Source organism: Etheostoma spectabile, chromosome 16 (assembly GCF_008692095.1).
Source record: "Etheostoma spectabile isolate EspeVRDwgs_2016 chromosome 16, UIUC_Espe_1.0, whole genome shotgun sequence".
NCBI classification, from domain to species: Eukaryota; Metazoa; Chordata; class Actinopteri; order Perciformes; family Percidae; genus Etheostoma; species Etheostoma spectabile.
The window spans coordinates 1,585,461-1,585,806 of record NC_045748.1 but is presented as its reverse complement, the minus strand read 5'-3'; the positions used below and the strand labels follow the sequence as shown (position 1 = coordinate 1,585,806).

Genomic DNA, 346 nt, shown 5'->3' with positions numbered 1-346 from the left:
AAGGTTTTAAATGCCCAAACTCATCTAACTTTCCCCCAAAAATCAGCACCATGGCTTCTTCTAAGCAGTTGTCTAGATTGTGAGAAAAGCAAGTCAAAACCCACTTGTTTTTCTCACAATCCTGCGAGCTGTTCTGTCTGATATTTTTCTTGGTCTTCCAGATCTTGCTTTAACTTCCACTGTTCCTGATGACGGCCATTTCTTAATTACATTCCCAACAGAGGATATTGGCATCTGAAAACGCTTTGCTATCTTCTTACAGCCTTCTCCTGCTTTGTGAGAGTCTATTTTCAATTTCAGTTTTCTAGACAACTGCTTAGAAGAAGCCATGGTGCTGATTGTTGGC

At 40.5% G+C, this 346-nt stretch overlaps 1 protein-coding gene across 2 annotated transcripts in view; it reads left to right on the top strand.

Annotated features, from left to right (window-relative positions):
• mamdc4 (MAM domain containing 4) overlaps nucleotides 1-346 on the top strand; it is a 24,335-nt gene that overhangs the window by 17,456 nt on the left and 6,533 nt on the right. The window lies entirely within an intron of this gene.